This window comes from Garra rufa, chromosome 22 (assembly GCF_049309525.1).
Source record: "Garra rufa chromosome 22, GarRuf1.0, whole genome shotgun sequence".
In the NCBI taxonomy this organism is placed as follows: Eukaryota; Metazoa; Chordata; class Actinopteri; order Cypriniformes; family Cyprinidae; genus Garra; species Garra rufa.
This window is the reverse complement of record NC_133382.1, coordinates 35083434-35101659: the sequence shown is the minus strand read 5'-3', so window position 1 is coordinate 35101659 and position 18226 is coordinate 35083434.

Here is an 18226-nt window from a genome sequence, read left to right as displayed (position 1 = left end):
ATGAATATTAAATTTAATTTAATAGTTACAGCGAATTAATTTGTTGGAATGGAAAGGGCAATCTTTTACCAATAATATGTCTTTAAACCACATGGCATCTCTCTTTTGCTCTCTCTGACCCCAGGTCAAGATTTTGCTGTTAGCTTTGGCAAATAGTCCCTGTTGGTACATGCATTTTCCAAGCAAGAATCATGTTTTTCATTTCACTTCCCAAGTAGCTTTATTATTTAATTTAATTCATATTCATTGAATTCATAAAATAAGCAAGGGAGCTTTACTATTTTCCCAGTGCCAGAGTAGCCAAATTATAATAGTTCCCAAAACACTATACTTCTTTTGTTATTATTAATAAACAGTTTATTTGTTATGTTATCGGAGCTATTATATGTAAAATAGTCCAGTGAGAACATAATGCGCACCATAATGGGATAACATAAAGAGTCATTGCTACATGCACACTCACATTGCAATCGAAGAAATTTAAAAAAGGCTTTTGAAGACGTGTGGTGTGTAGGTGGAAAATAACTACATTCGGCGTGGGGGATGGTTACAGGATGAAAAATGCTAGAGAAAATAACTCTGAGTGGAATGATTGCTCATCAGCCGGTCCTCTGTTTACTGGGGGAGGAGAAGTGGAGATTGTGAGCCGTGATGCTTTTCACTTTTTGCCTTAGCCATACATGCGCTCTGCAAAGACATCTGGATTTACACTGGAAATCCCGAACAATAGTCTGCCTGCCACTGACCTCGCCGTGCCAATAACATAACAGCGGCGTCTGGGCGAACTTACAAATCCACTAAATATCTGGCCGATTCTTGTAAAGAAAGGGGGGAAAGCATAAAAAAACCTGTCTGTCAAAACCCTGTCTAAACTTCTCACCACAAGCTGGGTGTAGGAGCTTATGTTACTAACCTAAGTGGATGTAATTGAGTCCTTACAAGCAGCACTGCTGCTTGTTGTAGCTCAGCTGCAGTCATTCAACACAGCCAGTGGTGTCAGTCACACGAAACCGGCTAGTTGTGTTTGAATGGCTGTTTAAGTGACACTGAGGCTTTGTTCACACTGTGTCCAATTCGAATGTATTATAAAAAATAAATAAAAAATTCAGGACTGCACTGCACTTTTAATGCAATGGAAACAGTTTTTGTCCATGTAATAGGTTTCAGTGTTGTCCAAAACAACATTGGACACCACTGACTTTCATTTCATGGACAAAATGGGTAAAATATATTTTTTTTAAATCATTGTTTGTCATACGGTTTGAAAATGACATTAGAGTGAATAAATGACAGAATTTCCATTTTTGGGTATAACCATCACTTTAGGACAGTATTCAGCATTGGTTTTCATAGTATTGACTTAAAGCAGTGGTTTTCAAACCGGTCCTGTAAGCACCCCAAACACTGCACATTTTCTGTGTCTCCCTCATCTATCACACCTGTATCAACTTATCAGCTCATTAACAGAGACAGCAAGACCTGAGATGGGTGTGTCAGATATAAGAGACCTAGAAAATGTGCAGTGTTAGGGGTGCTCACAGGACTGGTTTAAAAACTACTGACTTAAAGAAATTGTTTTTTTTTTTCTTCTGTGGAACACAAAAAGAGAAATTCTAAAGACTGCTAGTTTTTCCCATGCACTTGCAATGAACGAGCTTCCGAAGCTTCAAAAAGGACACAAACGCTCCATAAAAGTTTCTTAAATATGACCCATTTCACTTGTGTGCAACAGAAGTCATACAATAAATTTCTGTAAGAAAAGCCAGAAATGTATGTCCTAGATGCATCCACTGTTTCTGTGAAGCTAGCAAACTAGAAAAACAAGCCTTTCAATTAAAATCTTTACCTCCTAGGTTTAATGGAAAAACAGTTGAAATCATTGTTTCAGTAATTGAATTTTTTTTTTTTTTTTTAGTTGAGTGTTGTTATAGTATGCAATAAATAACGAATTTGTATGTATAGAATGAGATTAAGGGTGACATATGAAAATCTGACTTTTTAAGTGCTATAAAAGAGTCCCCAGTGCATCTGCCAACTTACTGTAGAAAATGTGGAAAAGAACCTTGACCCACGTATTTAATATAAGCATGCGATTTCTTTCCCAGCTGTTTACCTTCACAGACATAATCATATGTTTTATAACTCCTGTGTGTTTTAAAAATTAACTTGTGTGTATTTGACAGTTTAAACACAATAAGACATGAAAGAAAAGTTTAGTTTAGAACTCACATGCCATTTGACAGCCGCTTTCTGTGTACATGCTTCAGATGTGTGTGCTCAGAAAACCACATAATGACCCTGGACCACAAAACCAGTCTTAAGTTTACTTACTTTTATGCCAAAACTCATTAGGATATTAAGTAAAGATCATGTTTCATGAAGATATTTTGTAAATTTCCTACTGTAAATATATCAAAACCTAGTTTTTGATTAGTAATACGCATTGCTTAAATCTTAATTGATGTATAGTTAATGATGTATAAATCTTAATTTAAAAAAAACTGACCCTTAAGACTGTTTTTGTAGTCCAGGGTCACATATCTGAAGCTTAAACTGTTATGACTTTAAAATGCATGATTTCAGTGCGATAGACATCTAAAACTAACTTTTTGATGCGGATCTGACAATTTAAGACTGTTTCGAGGTAATTACGCATTTTGACATACGCATTTTTGTCTGTTGAAGCGATACTGGTGTGCTGAAGTGGCTCATTGTGCGCATAGCCAAACTGCAACCTTTCTAACTATAGTTCAGTGCACCGTTTAGGAACCCCAGGTATGTGTCGCCACATTATCAGGTTATGAGGAATAAAGAAGGGAAAAGTTAATCTTCCGAAATGAAGCAATATCTTCTCAGGTAAAAGCTATTAGAACCAATTGCCAAGCTGGCCATCACACAGCTCTGACTTTATCAGGCTGTTTGTATCCTTTTATTTGATTCGCTCTTGTCGCTCATGACAGAACAGCTGATCTCTCTAAAAACTGGCTGTTGTTTTCAATACATTGCGTTGTTATATTTCATGAAAGTTTTACCCGCCAACTGGTGACTGACACTGTTACATATATGCAACAATGTCAATTTCCCTTCCGGGAACTCGAGCCGCGTCAGGAACGCTATGGGGAACGCCATTGGCGGGCCGCACTCTGAACTGTGTATAACAACCAATGAAATGACGGGGGTGACGTCACAGGCGCGGTGACGTCACCGACCAGGAAGTATAAAGCACGTGCGTTTGAAGCCGGCGGCAGCTTTTGTCATTCAGCGAGAGCGCTCTGTGTCTGTGTCTGTCTTGCCATTTCTGCTGTTTTTGTGTCCAGTTTGACACACTTTTATTTGAGTAGAATGGCATCTTTACAACCTATTAAGAAAAAGAGTTTGATGGTGGTTAAGCGCCCGCATAGACAGTGTGTCCCTCCCTGCCAACGCTTCATTGTTGGTGGGGATACACACAGTCTATGCGTGGTCTGCTTGGGAGCGGAGCATGCACAGTCAGCCCTCGAAAAGGCTGGCTGTGAGCACTGTGAACGCCTGCCGGTGCGTCTGCTTCGCTCCCGGAAAGCCCTCTTCGAGGAGGGGGCTTTCACTAGCGTGCCCCGTGGGTCTGGCCCCGCTTCCGCCGAGGCGGAGCGGCGGCTGCACTCGTGGGGCTCGCAGCTCGATCTGCTGGAGGGTATGGAGACGGGTGATCCCCTATCTCCGCCCTCACTCAGCGGATCGAGCGATCTCCTCCTGGATGTGGAAGCCCGCGCTGCGGTTTCTTCCCCCCGGGAGGAGGTCCCCGAGTTCCTCTTGTCTTCCTCCGAGGAGGTTGACATTGAAAGTGTTACAGAGGAACCACAACCGCCATCACGCTCGCCTCACTATGAGGAGCTCGTAGAGGTGCTGACTAATGCGGTAGCCAAATTACACATCACATGGCCCGCAGAACAACAGCAATCACATGAGCCGCAGCGAAGCCGATTAGATGATCGCTTCCTGCGGACAAAGTCAGCACCTCCAAAACGGAGCCTTCCCTTCTTCCCCGATCTCCACCAAGAGCTAGCGAGATCGTGGGAAAAGCCATACTCCTCCCGTCTTTTCTCCCCCGCTGAAAATTATGGAAATGTGGGGGGGGCAGAGGAGAGTGGCTATAGGACGATGCCACGGGTTGAACAGACGCTTGCGGGCTATCTGTCACCCGGCTCGGCATCATCCTTGAAGGCTCCGTCCTTACCCACCAGGCCCCTTAAAGTCACATCTGGCCTGATGGGTAAGGCATACACGGCAGCAGGTCAAGCAGGGTCTTGCCTTCACACCATGGGCATCCTGCAAGCCTACCAGGCTGACCTGCTGAAGGAGTTCAGCAGCGGCGAGGAAGTTAGCGTCACAGAGATGCAAAAAACTGCAGATCTCGCTCTCCGCGCCACCAAGGAGGCCGCCCGTGCTGTTGGGCGGTCTATGGCAGCCCTGGTGGCCGCGGAGAGGCATCTCTGGCTGACCCTGTCCGACGTAAAAGAGAAGGACAGGGTCACGCTTCTGGACGCCCCCCTGCAACCATCTGGCCTCTTTGGTGCTTCGGTTGATACCGTTGTGGCCAGGCACCAGGAGGCCCGCAAGCAGGCGGCGGCGTTCAGAACTTTCCTTCCTCGCCGCGTGTTCTCCTCTGAGGCTGCTGCACCATCTAAGAAGCAGCCTCAGCCGTGTACGAGCTCCCATAGAGAGGCACAAAAACAGAGCGTTGCCGCCCGTGCTCCCCCGGCCCAGCCTAGGGGACCCGGAAAGCAACGCTCTAAGTCGGGGGCTTCCAAGACGAAGAGGCCTGACCTGAGGGTCGTCCTCCAGTCAAGGAAGTCCTCGGCTAAGCGGCCCTGACGGTTGTGGTTCAGGGCCGTTGAGGGCAGCCCCTCTCGAGGGGGTTTGCACCGTACCTCCAGGTGCGGGTTTCAGACCCCTTCGTGGCCCTCAGGAGATGAGTCAGCTAACCCTGCCAGTGTTACAGGGCGCGGCTATCTCCCGCGAGCATCCTCTAGCTGGTCCGCCCGGAAACGTAGCGGCCCTGGAGAGTTCGCAACCCCCGCGGGGGTTTTCCGAGGAGCTAATTCCGGCGCTTCCTGCCAGTTCGCTGTTTCAGGACTCCGAGTTAGTTCCTCAAGTAAATCCAGACACCAGTCTCGAGAGGCTGGTACCCTTAGTGAACTTTCTGGTTCTTTAGCACAGGAAGTATCTCAGGTTCGCTTTCAGGGGCAAGGCTTACCAAGACAGAGTGCTTCCTTTCGGCCTAGCTCTCTCACCTCGCACTTTCACGAAGTGTGTGGATGCTGCGCTGGCTCCACTGTGACTCCAGGGCATCCGCATACTCAACTAACAGTTAGCGGTTCAGCATCGAGGTGCTGTTCTCGCTCACATGAAAGAGTTAGGGTTGAGACTCAACGCCAAGAAGAGTGTGCTTTCTCCACTACAGAGGACCACTTACTTAGGCGTAGTGTGGGATTCGATCTCCATGCAGGCACGCATGTCTCCTGCACGAGTCGATTCCATACTGACCGCAGTGAATGCAGTAAAGCTAGGCCAGTCACTCACTGTCAAACAGTTTCAAGTACTGTTAGGTCTTATGGCAGCCGCTTCCAACGTGATACCTTTTGGACTGCTGCACATGAGACCACTGCAGTGGTGGCTCAGGACCAGGGGGTTCTCCCCGAGGGGAAACCCACTCCGCAAGATCAAGGTCACGCGGCGTTGCCTACGTGCCTTGGCCATGTGGAGGAAACCCTGGTTCCTCTCTCAGGGACCGGTTCTGGGAGTGCCTGGTCGCCGCATCACGCTAGCGACCGACGCTTCCCTTACCGGTTGGGGGGCGGTCATGCGTGGCCGCTCAGCCCAAGGCCTATGGAGCGCCCACCATCTCTCGTGGCACATAAACCGCTTAGAGATGCTGGCAGTATCCCTGACCCTAAAGAGGTTTCTCACAGACCTAAGAAACAAACACGTGCTGGTCCGTACAGACAGCACTGCGGTGGTTTACTACATAAACCACCAAGGAGGACTCCGCTCACGCCCCTTGTACAAGCTGGCGTACCGGATACTCCTTTGGTCTCAAGAGAAATTCCTCTCCCTGAGAGCAGTCCATATTCCTGGACATCTGAATGTGGGAGCAGACGTCCTGTCAAGGCAGGGGCCGAGGCCCGGGGAATGGATGCTTCACCCAGAGGTGGTGAAGCAGATCTGGAGAGTGTTTGGCCAGGCTCAGGTGGACCTGTTTGCGACTCAGGAGACATCGCACTGTCCCCTCTGGTACTCTCTAGTTCATCCAGCTCCACTGGGGCTGGATGCCATGGCACAGACGTGGCCGAGGCTGCGTCTGTACGCCTTTCCCCCGATCGCTCTGCTCCCGGGAGTTCTGGAACGGGTCCGTCGGTTTCAAGTGCGGCTGCTACTAGTAGCCCCGTACTGGCCGGCACGAGTATGGTTCTCGGACCTGGTATCTCTCCTAGACGGCTCTCCGTGGGAGATTCCCGTCAGGAGGGACCTCCTGTCTCAGGCTGGGGGCGCAATATGCCACCCCCACCCAGAGAGGTGGAGGTTATGGGTGTGGCCCCTGAGGGGGCACAACTCATAGGAGCGGGTCTCTCAACCGAGGTTGTTGAGACCCTTCTCCAATCCAGAGCTCCCTCTACGAGGAAACTGTATGGCCTTAAGTGGAACTTATTCGCGAGATGGTGCCGCGAGCGCCACCTGGACCCAGTCAACTGCCCGGTCGGTACAGTTCTGGAGTTCCTACAGTCTCGCCTATCCGCAGGGCTAGCTCACTCCACTCTAAAGGTATACGTGGCGGCCATAAGTGCCTACCACGCCCCTTTAGGTGGCCTCTCAGTAGGTAGAGAGCCCTTGGTCATACGGTTCCTCCGCGGTGCGCTCAGGCTGAGGCCTCGAGTGACACCCAGGGTCCCCACGTGGGACCTCGCTGTGGTGCTAGAAGCTCTCTGCAAGCCTCCATTCGAGCCCTTAGAGGAGTCTACGGATCGCGCCCTCACAGTTAAGACGGCGCTCCTGTTAGCACTCACCTCCCTCAAGAGAGTAGGCGATCTGCAGGCCCTTTCAGTGGCCCCATCTCATTTAGAGTTTGCCCCAGGGATGGCCAAGGCCTTTCTATATCCCAGGGTCGGGTACGTCCCGAAGGTCCCCTCCCTAGCACCGCAGCCAGTAACGCTGCAGGCGTTCTATCCTCCTCCATACGTGGAGCCAGGTCACAGGAAGTTAAACTGCATGTGCCCAGTCAGAGCTTTAGACGCATACGTCCACAGAGCTGCCACGTGGCGTAAAACAGAGCAACTGTTTGTCTGTTACGGCCCCCCTAAGAGGGGGAGCCCAGCTTCAAAACCCACTATTAGTAGATGGATCATCGATGCCATAACTACTGCTTACGAGTCCTCTGATCTCCCCTCACCGTTGGGACTCAAGGCTCACTCTACTCGGGGCATGAGTGCCTCGAGAGCTCTGACGGCAGGTGTCCCAATACAAGACATCTGCAATGCTGCGGGTTGGTCCACGCCCCTAACATTCGTTAGGTATTACGAGCTCGACCTCAGAGCCGCTCCAGGCTCGGCTGTACTCTCGGCCTAGTGCGCTAGGCCTAGAGGGGCAGCCACCTCCCTAGCCAGGAGGAGACTTCTCAAGGCGCATTCTTTCTGCGGAAAGAAGAGAAGTCGTTTCGCCACTCATAAGAGATCTGCAAAACTTTACCCCTTTTGTCCGTGAAAGCTAGACAAAAGCCCTTTCAGTCCCTCTTGTCCTGGCAGAACCCCCAGACAAAGGACTAAGACCCCTCGTGAGCCCGAGGGCCGAGGGGTGCCTCTCGCACTGGCTGGCGAACCAGGCAGAGGTCACGGTTCTCGTGTGCCCGAGGGCCGAGAACTGTACAGCCCTCTTGTCCGCGGAATGCTAGACAATGGCTTAATTCTCCTCGTGTTCTGACGCAGGATGCTATCAGACCGAGTGTACTCCGGTCCCTCTGGTTTCTGGCTTTCCCCAGACCAAGGACTAAGACTCCTCGTCTGCCTTCACAGAAGGCCGAGGAGTGCCTCATGCACTGGCTGGCTACCAGGCAGAGGCACCTACTGTCTTCCCCGTGAGCCCGAGGGCCGGGGATTGCAGTGCCCTCTTGTCCGCGTAATGCTAGACAATGGCTTATTCCCTCGCGTCCTGGCGGAGCTCCAGGCCGAGCCTTGGATCCCTCTTGTTCTGGCTGAACCCCCAGACAAAGGATCACCCTCTCCTCGTGTGCCCGAGGGCCGAGGAGCCTTGAGGTCGAGCTCACCGTCCTCGTGGGTCTGCGGACCGAGGACTTCCCACACCATCTGTCCGCCGAGTGCTAGACAGTGGTCATTCGGTCCCTCTTGTTCTGGCTAACTCCCAGACAAAGGACTAAGACTCTGCGTGTGCCTGAGGGCCGTGGAGTACCTCTCGTTCTGGCTGGCGACCAGACAGAGGAAGACTACCATTCCTCGTGTGCCCGAGGGCCGAGGACTACAGGGCCTTCTTGTCCGCGTAATGCTAGACAAGGGCTCTCTCTTTTTCCACCCTGGTTGAGCAGACACTCGCAGGGCTCGGTAATTATGGGGGCGTTGGTAGTCTCGTTCCCCATAGCGTTCCTGACGCGGCTCGAGTTCCCGGAAGGGAACGTCTCGGGTTACGTATGTAACCTTAGTTCCCTGAGGGAACGAGACGCCGCGTCTCGGACCATAATTCCCGCACCCTGCGGCGCTCGCTTCATTCCTAAAGAGCTGCCGCCGGCTTCAAACGCACGTGCTTTATACTTCCTGGTCGGTGACGTCACCGCGCCTGTGACGTCACCCCCGTCATTTCATTGGTTGTTATACACAGTTCAGAGTGCGGCCCGCCAATGGCGTTCCCCATAGCGTTCCTGACGCGGCGTCTCGTTCCCTCAGGGAACTAAGGTTACATACGTAACCCGAGACGTTTTACTTGCATTTGGCGCTTAGTGAGTGTTAATTTTTGGCCCTGGACATCAAAAGCAAACAGATGTTTTTTGGAATATCTGAGGTATGATCTGTAAAGACACAGCCCTATTGTGGAAAAGGGGGCAGGGGAGCAGTAGCTCATTTGCATTTAAAGAGTCATGCAAGAAAACAGTGTGTTTCTGCTTCCACTCAAAATTGACACATTCTGAGGACAAATAAGATTTATTTTACATATTGGAAAAAGGGGCATAATAGGTCTCCTTTAAAGGAATCACCCAGAAATTGTCCAAAATGTTGATTTGTTTATGCATCTGAACAGATTTGGAGAAGCATTACATTACTTGCTCACCAATGCATCATCTGCAGTGAATGGGTGCTATCAGAATGAGAGTCAAAACAGCTGAAAAAAAAACACCACAATAATCTAGAGCTGCAAAACGATTAGTTGTAGATTGTTTGGTGTCTTAAACCTCAATATCATCATGACCCACAGAGTTTAATTTGGTTTTGTCTGTGTATGTTTATTTTGACTCTCAAAGCCGTTACGTGACTGACAGACTGCATGGTTTGTGGTAAAAATCTTTGTTTGTGTTCTGCTGAAGTAACAAAGTCACCTACATCTTGGATGCCCTGGTGGTAAGCAGATAAACATTAAATTTTCATTTTTGGGTAAACTATCCCTTTAAGCACTAGAATAAGGAGTGACTTTTATGTTGCAGTGTATCAGAATATATCTGTAGCAACTGCTCCAAAAGTCATATATTATTAGGTTGCAAATGAACTTACCAAAAAAGAGTGTTTCATAAAACGTAATGTGCTATTTCACACATGCAAGTTAATTAGTTATGTTGATTTGAACTTTGGCACTGCTAACTGTTTTCATACAAGTACTATATGTCAGAAAGTACCAACTTCAATTTATCAAACATTGCTGTCCTCACAAGCTGCAAGATAGATTGACAGAACGTGTGGTGTATTGCAAGCAAAACGAGTTATGTTTGATCTATAACACAAGCACAGCAGAACATTACATGTTCTTCAAAAAGAAAAATGACACAAGATATAGATGCTTTAAAAAGTCTCACATCTGCAAGTGTGTTTGTGTTTTCAAAAACATATGGATGAACTTGGTAATCAAGTATGCGAACGCTCTGCATAACTTTTTATGCAAATGAGCTCATTATAATCCCCAACTTTTAATCGGCCCTGTTCAATTGTCATTTTCCCTGTCATACTGTCAAAGCCACTCTTACATAATTGGTATGTTTAAATAAGTAGATGCTTGATGAATTAATTCAGCAATAATCACTAAATTACTGATTATATTGCGGATGCTTTGAAGCCCAGCTTCAGATGGATCATGAATCTCATAACTTCTAAAGACCCCCAAGGTGGCCCAGGCCGGTCGAACGATCTTCTGAAGGCAGCCATTCTTCCATGCGGTGCACAACCTCAGTTAACGCACCAAGTGCCATTTGAACCCAGTGTTCTTCATTTGGAATGGCCAAACCGGCTGTTGCCAGGGAAACCAGGGAAAGCCATTGAACTAGGATTGTACGGGGGTCAGAACTTAACTGTGAGGGCTTGCAAGCTTCTTGCTAACTCACCCGCTCGCTTTTTCTCCTGCCTCCACTGGAATCAAGAGGTGGAGACACATCAATGATCTGTTTGATGGTGGTGTCCAGCAGGTTTACTATTCTGTCCAATTACCACTGGGCTTTTGAGCCTCTGTTTTGAGTCGCACAGCAATGCCGCCTGCTTTTGGTTTCTCTGTGTGTGCGGCTTTCTGTGTACTTCTGGGTATATTTACAGGTCGCTCTATTTTAATCTCCAAGTCCACAGGGGTTAGAGGAGACTGTCGGCTCTGGATTAGGTTACCGCCCCAACACAGTTGAGGAATTACAGAATGCGTGTTTAAGTCCGAATGACAGGTCTGAAATGGTCGGACCAGCTCTTTGCCCCCCATTTAATCAGTTTTTAAATAAGATGCTCCATTTCGGCTTTAAAGAAGATTAATATTAATTTCCCCCCTTTTGTGGTAATAAAAGTCCAAAATGCCTGCAGATTTACTGAGAGCCGCTCCGCAATCACTCAGGTGCCTGACGCTAGTTCATTCTGTGTGTCTAAGTGTGTGTGTGCAAATATCAAGTAGCTTAATATAACTGGAGGTCTTGTAGAATTTATTCTGGACATGCTTTTTTCCATGGAAAATGCTCCAGGAGAAACTCTACAAGACATTTTACAATGACCTGGATGAGCTTGAGTCTTTGCACACATGTAACCTGACATCTGTATGTGTACAAAGGCACTATCTATCAATCATTCTATTGTTCTATTTTATCATTTGATCTACCTTTTGTTCTATATATCATTCCATCTATCAATCTGTCTGTCTATCTATCTATCGTTTTATCATTTGTTCTATCATTCTATTTTATCATTTGATCTACCTTTTGTTCTATATATCATTCCATCTATCATTCTGTCTGTCTATCTATTATTCTATCATTCTATCGTTCTATCAGTTGTGACGGGAGGAGCAAACGACAGACACAGTGGGTGTGGCGTCAGGCCTCGGAGAGGCTTTTATTAAACAGAAAATGAAAGAAAAGTGTCCAAAGGGGAAATAAAAGTGTCCAAATAAAAAGGGATCTGGTGTCCTCGAGTGCTGGGGTTTCTTGAAGGAGGGGCAGTGTTCAAATATGAAGGGTCCAGGTAAGGGGCGGAGACCGGCGGCCGCACGCGCTCCCCGCTTGGGACCGGGGTGCTAGGGGTGGTGGCATCTCCTGCGGCTTCGTCCCTTTCGAGCTTTCCGGCACTTCCAACGGGGAATCTACGGCCCGGCATCCTGGCCCGTCGGCCGTCTCGGGTGCGGTCTTCAGCCGGACTGCGGGTCCTTCGGCTCGTCCCATCTGGCGGCGCTGGCTTCCCTCTTCACCCCTTCCTGGACCTGCGAGGACACCAGCGTGCATGCACGGGGGAGAGACCGGTCTCCTGAGGAGAGGCGCACTCGGGATTTAAACAGCGGCGGCGATGAGGCTTCATTCCATTCACGTGTTCCTCATCACACGCCGCCAGCCCGAGATGATTTCTCGCCCCTCCTCTCCCCTACACACCCACTCCCGTCGGGAGCCTGGAGAAGGGCGGCGAATAAGGGACGGGGTGGTGATGATAATTAGGGGGGGAGGCAGCCGACTCGTCACACAATCTATCTATTGTTCTATTGTTTTATCATTTGTTCTATCATTTGTTCTATATATCATTCAATCTATCGATCTATCTATCATTCTATCTACCTATCGTTCTATCATTCTACCTTTTGTTCTATCGTTCTATCTATCGTTCTATCGTTCTATCTATCGTTCTATTTATCAGTCTATCAGTCTATCTATTGTTATATTGTACTATTTTATTCTACCTTTCTCTTTTGTTCTACCATTTGTTCTATATATCATATCATCTATCTATCCAATATAAATGTGTTAATTTTAAAATGTTTTTATTACAGTTTTTTACAATCGTTTTTGCACTACTAACTGAACCTCAGTGTAATTTTTCAAAACTCTAGATACAAAACTCAAAACAGTCATTATTTGTAACACAGCCTGTCCAGTGTTCAAAACTTTGCATATTGCGTTCATATCTTTAAAGAAGCCTTGCATTAGCAGAAGCATTGTTTCAAAAAACAAATTTATTATGAAGTATTATAGGAACATTACTTTAGATCACAAGTTACCCCAAGTTTTTTTTTTTTTTTTTTTTTTTTTTTTTTACCAGGGTCGCCATTACATAACTCATTAAAACCACAAAAGCAATAACATAAAAATGACATCTTGCATTCAGTAATGTTGAATATGAAAATGTGTTCTGTAAAAGAGGTACATGGGGCCATAGAAACCATATCTGATAAAGAATGAAATATGATATCCATAGATACACAGTAAAAAAATTAAAAAAAAGTACTGCAGAGGTACAATTTTGTTCCTGGGCAACAAAACATATAAAGGTACCTTTAAAGGTACACAATGGGTCCTTATTGTACAATTATGTACCCAAAAGATTGTACCCTTGGTACTACCGCAGTGACAGCTACTTGTACCCTAAAAGGTATAGTTTTGTACCTTTTTTTCTGAGAGTGTAGTGTAGTCCATCTGGGTCATATTCTGTGGTAACTGGTGTCAAATGATCTATCCTGAAACATGCACTATTTTCCATAAAAGCTATGCTTCAAGGGTTAATGCAACAGTCACTTATCATTTTAAGCAGATGTATCAACTGATAGTTCAATCTTTGTAATGAAATGAATGCACACTCATCTCAGATGTAATGTGTGAGTTGCATTTTGAAATAGTAATACTTTGATGTTAAGTTGTGTCATTTTGAACAGGTGATTTAAGTTCAATGAACAAATGATCTTTGGCTTATATGTATTGTATCCAAGCATTTGAAAAATGTGTTAAGTGGTTTGAAAAATGTGCATTTTGATCATTGGTTGTGAATTATGTGTCTAGAGTTTTGAAAAATTACATTACGGTTCTGTTATTAGTGCAAAAACGATTGTAAAAAACTGTAAATATGATAAATATAACAAAACGCATGCACCAAATCTAGGATAACTATTTTACTTTTTAAAGATACTTTTTAATTGGTTAAATTAGGAAGGAACAAGTTGTCTTTATAAAATCACATATTTACTATTAGCTATAAATAAATATATGGTTGTCTTTACAAAAGCATCATATTCGGGGGTCACTACTTGGCATTGAATAGTTTTGAATCTTTTGAATACATAATCATTATCTTACTGCCTGCAACCTGGTAAAAGATAGAAGCTGAAAAGTCTTCTCATTTATAACCAAGTACTTGTACATGACTACAGCATGTAGTCACAGTGAATATAGGTGCCATGACTGTCCAGTAGCTGTCAATGGGGGACCTTCTGTTTTTTCGTTCCCTTTCCGCTGTCTTTCTCCCTCACAGTGCTTATAGCGTACCCTCTGACGCAGCAGTTGGCTCCTGTGTTTGGAGGAAAGGTGAAAAGCTTTGGTTATCACTTCTCTCCATGGTGTAGTGGCAGGCATGTGAAGGACTGTGGAGTGCAATCACAGCTCTATAACATCGCTGGACGGGCGACTGAGTCAGAAAGTCACAGAACAATGGAGCCAGGGATTATTTTTGTAAGCTGTCGTCCTTGCGATGAATAGGACTCTGGGTAGTTATTACCCAGCCAAAACCTTGCGAGCTTCACAGAGAAAATAGCCCAAAAACACAGTAATAAAATATGTCATAATTTTTCGCTTTTGTTCGTAATGGACATTGTGCATGCATGCTTCAGGTCTTTTTGATTTATTATATAAAAGTGTTTTGTTTGAGCTTGATTAGTCAGCTTTCAGTGAGCATGTCAAACTATTGGTTTGTGCGTTCTGAAGAATATGATTGTGTCTTTGAAGAAATAAAAATTCAATATATTTAAAATGTAATTTATTCTTGCTATTCAGCAGCTTATTCAATATGTGCACAATTCGGTTTGAAGAAACTGCTGTCAGTTTGAAATGAAGAAATGTAGCTAATGGATTTAAGCACTGCTGTCTCAATTTCACATTGGTCAATGTGTATTTCAATATCCTTAACTTTTGGTCGTATTTGCAGACCATCACCTTTACAAACCTTTGAATTTTCTAACAAATCTTGGCTCAACAATGTAACTTCTAGACACTTCTACATTAAATTATGGAAATAATTCACCCAGAAATGAAAATCTGCTGCAAATTTACTCACCTTCATGCTATCAAAGATGTAAATGAGTTTACTAATACATTACATCACTTGCTCACCGATGTATCATCTGCAGTGAATGGGTGCTGTCAGAATGAGAGTCCAAACAGCTGATAAAAACATCACAATAATCCATACAACTCCAGTCCATCAATTAACATCTTATGAAGTGAAAAGCTGCATGCTTGAAATAAACAAATCCATCATTAAAATGTTTTTTTTTTTTTTTTTTTTTTTTTTTTACTTTAAACCATTGCTTCTAACTAAAACACAAATCCCCCGTGCACAATATTGCTTTCTCCAGTAAACAAGTTGTCTCATCTGAATCGAGAGAGAAATATGCACAGGTCAAACAGTCGAAAACAGTTTTAAACAAATCTGTTGGTGGATTTTGATGTGAGAGAACAATAGGGGATGGACTTTTTCACTGAAGGAAGCATTATTATGGATTATAAACTTGTATTTTGGCAATGGTTTAAAGTTAAAATACCTTAATGATGGATTTGTTTCACTTCGTAAGATGTTAATTGTGGATTGTTATTATTTTATCAGCTGTTAGGACTGTCATTCTGACGGCACCCATTCACATTCATTGGTGAGCAAGTGATGAAATGATACATTTATCGAAATCTTTTCTGTTGAAGAAACTCGTTCGCATCTTGAATGACCTGAGGGTGAATACAATTTCAGCAAATCGTAATTTTTTGGATGAACTTCTTTAAAATGCATTAATAGTCATATATAATGTTTTTGATGCAGTATTTTAGTCAGGTGTTGTGCATTTTTGAATCCATTTGCAAGTGGTTTGGGAAATAGTTCAACTGAACCATCAAAAGATTCAATTCAATTCCATCTCTACCTGGAGTTCCTTGCTCTCTGTGAAATGAAAAGATGAGTTTTGTGCAGTGGCAGTGGCCTGGAAAACCACAATAACACTTGAACACAGCCAAAGAATGGCTTCCTTTTATCTTGAAACTTTGTGGCCTAACCATAACCTCTCACTCTTCGACTCTGTGTTCAATAGGGTGATGCCACCAAGGTGTAAGAGTGTCAGACTGTCACGACTCGCGTTCCATTTTCACACACTCATTTTTTTCCTTCTTTTTCAGAGATAGATACTGAGAAATAGAAAGTATATGTGCAACATTTGAGTTTTGGATGTACTGACACACCACTTATTGTTTGTCCTTGATCCGCTCTGTAAGATTTGACATACACCTACGACCCACGCTTTTTCCTTTGCATACAGTACGTATTATATAAATGCTCTCGAGTGAATGAGAAAAATTGCATGTACACTGAATTTACCAGCTTGAGACCTTGGCTTGAGTCGTGCTTTTAATTCTTTTGAAAGAAACCTCAAACTAACATTCCCCCCATCCTGACACTAGAAAGACAACTGCTCCTCCTTCTAATGTTTCTTACAGTCTTAATGTTTTAAAGTAAGTTCCCTTCTTTTGCTAAATCCAATGGCTTTCACCCTGTCTCCACCTGTCATAATGGTCACGATTAAAGCCTCTTACATTAATTAGTCTGTCTTTCAGCCTATTAATGTCACTGTGTGTACCTGCTGGGATATGAGGGCTCTCACTTCACCCCTCTCTCATCTTTTCTTTTCCTTTCTCACTTTGTTTACTCTTCCAAGAGTGTGACAGCATGACGACACTGGCTCTCGCATCAGAAACTCGCTGATGCGTTGCCTTCTCTTTTCTTTTGAGTTCACTTCGGTTTAAAGAAACTTCATTGGACAGACTTTACAGTTACAGTACTTTTTTTTTTTCTTTTTAACCAAGAAAGCCCTGAAAATGGAAAATGAAATGGATGATAGACCACACAAACTGTACAGCGTATACGGTTCAGTTACCATCCAGTTTCTATCAGGCTTGGTATTTTTCTATTGAATTTTTCCATAAGGATTACAAAAAAAATCTTCAGAGTTTGAGTCAAACCAACTCAATCTAAGATGAATTACAACATTACACACTTCGATCTGAACTAGAAAAGAAAATATGAATTAAGAATAAGAATTCTTCAGAGGAATAAACAGCTCATCCCAAGCAGCATTACAAATGACAATTTAATGAGAAATGACATTGCAACATATCTAATTAACTAAGTAATTGAATATAAAATGTAATATTTTCAAGTGTGTGTGTGTGATATTTGTAAACCTGGAACAGTTATGGAAATTAAATTCTTAAGTAGTCGTAGAAATGTATTTATTGCATCAGGATTGTTCAACTCATATGCTCATTGGTAAAGTATTTAATTGGCTATAATTCTTCTTCTTATTCTTCGTCTTATTGTTATTATTATAAGGACAATTTCTAGTAAATTATACATATTTATTCGCACACAATTGAAATCCCACTCACTTAAGGCATGTATAAAAGCATGTCTCTCTAAAATCACTCTCTAAGCTCCTGGTGCATTTCTCCATCTATGTAATGTTAACATGTTATTACTGAAAATAGAGCAAATTAATGAGATTTTTTACTTCAGAAGCCCTACTCTTGTGCATTATTGCAATACTGGTAATACTGTTGATTCACACATGATAAATAGTTTCTATTTTTCCTAATTTGCAAGTCGCCTTGGATGAAAGCATCTGCTGAACGATTAAATATAAATGTAACTTTTATTAGGGAGTATCATAATAATGCATTGCATTAAAACAGCATTCCCCCAATCTCTCTCTCTCTAGCTTCCTCAATTGCTGTGTATCTCCTTCGCAGTCACTGTCACCTGCATTATTTAGAGCTCTAGTACCTGTCAGTCCAACACACCTGAAAACCCTGTAAGACTCCAGCAGCTGTGCAGGAATCCTCAACACGCTTCTCTCTTCATTCAAACCTGCTGTGTCTCAGTACTGAATATCAAAGATGAGGTGGAGAATTACAGTTTGATAAGGACTTTAAAAAATATCTCTTTTAACCGAACAAATCGCAGCATCAAAAGACAGATCTGAAGAGGCCGACACAGCATGTCAATAAGAAATTAAAAAAGAAAAGTAAATGTGAACATGACACTTCTACCTTTCCGGATCTCATGATGAAAATGTACCTTTGGGAACTTTTTTGCAAGATGCAAAATACATACCAATAAGTGCACATGACAGCAGTTTGCAACAGAAATGAACACTAGAGGCGATAAAACAAGCACTTGTAATGGTTTTCGTACACAGTTATGATTACAGCGCCATATGTTTTGCTTTCTGGATGTTGCAAGCTTGCTCGGTAGCTCAGGTTTTCATCGAATTGGATTTAGGATGTGGAATCCTTGGGTACAAATCCCATGAAAAACATGACTGAAAGAGCTAAAAGATGAAAGATCATAAAAAAAAAAACCAAGCCAAAACCAGCTAAAACCAGGCTGGTTTTAGCTGGTGGTTTCCCAGCCTGGCCAGGCTGGGAGACCAGCTTAAACCAGCTACTTCCAGCTTAAACCAGCTAAGACCAGCCAACCAGCCTAGGCTGGTTTTAGCTGTTTTTTTC